This window comes from Triticum aestivum, chromosome 1D (genome assembly GCF_018294505.1).
Source record: "Triticum aestivum cultivar Chinese Spring chromosome 1D, IWGSC CS RefSeq v2.1, whole genome shotgun sequence".
In the NCBI taxonomy this organism is placed as follows: Eukaryota; Viridiplantae; Streptophyta; class Magnoliopsida; order Poales; family Poaceae; genus Triticum; species Triticum aestivum.
Window position 1 is genome coordinate 462,406,087 of NC_057796.1, and position 1,085 is coordinate 462,407,171.

Here is a 1,085-nt window from a genome sequence, read left to right on the forward strand (position 1 = left end):
GCGTGGTGGTGGATGTAGCGGCTCTTCGGCAGGGCTTCGCCGAGCTTCTGCGCGCGAGAGAGAGGTGTTGTAGGGGAGGAGGGAGGCGCCAAAGGCTGTGTGTTTGCTGCCCTCCCTCCCCCCCCCCCCACTATTTATAGGACCCCTTGGGAGGGGGGAGCCGGCCAAAACCCATCTAGGGTTGGGGGGGCGGCGGCCAAGGGGGGAAGGGGTTGCCTTGCCCCCCAAGGCAAGGGGGAACTCCCCCCCCCCCTAGGGTTCCCAACCCTAGGCGCATGGGGGGAGGCCCAAGGAGGCGCCCCAGCCCACTAGGGGCTGGTTCCCTTCCACTTTCAGCCCACGGGGCCCTCCGGGACAGGTGGCCCCACCCGGTGGACCCCCGGGACCCTTCCGGTGGTCCCGGTACAATACCGATAACCCCCGAAACTTTCCCGGTGGCCAAAACTGGACTTCCTATATATAATTCTTCACCTTCGGACCATTCCGGAACCTCTCGTGACGTCCGGGATCTCATCCGGGACTCCGAACAACTTTCGGTTTTCCGCATACATATATCTCTACAACCCTAGCGTCACCGGACCTTAAGTGTGTAGACCCTACGGGTTCGGGAGACATGCAGACATGACCGAGACGCCTCTCCGGTCAATAACCAACAGCGGGATCTGGATACCCATGTTGGCTCCCACATGTTCCACGATGATATCATCGGGTGAACCACGGTGTCGAGGATTCAATCAATCCGTATGCAATTCCCTTTGTCAATCGGTATGTTACTTGCCCGAGATTCGATCGTCGGTATCCCAATACCTAGTTCAATCTCGTTACCGGCAAGTCTCTTTACTCGTACCGCAATGCATGATCCCGTGACTAACGCCTTAGTCACATTGAGCTCATTATGATGATGCATTACCGAGTGGGCCCAGAGATACCTCTCCGTTTACACGGAGTGACAAATCCCAGTCTCGATCCGTGCCAACCCAACAGACACTTTCGGAGATACCCGTAATGCACCTTTATAGTCACCCAGTTACGTTGTGACGTTTGGCACACCCAAAGCACTCCTACGGTATCCGGGAGTTGCACGA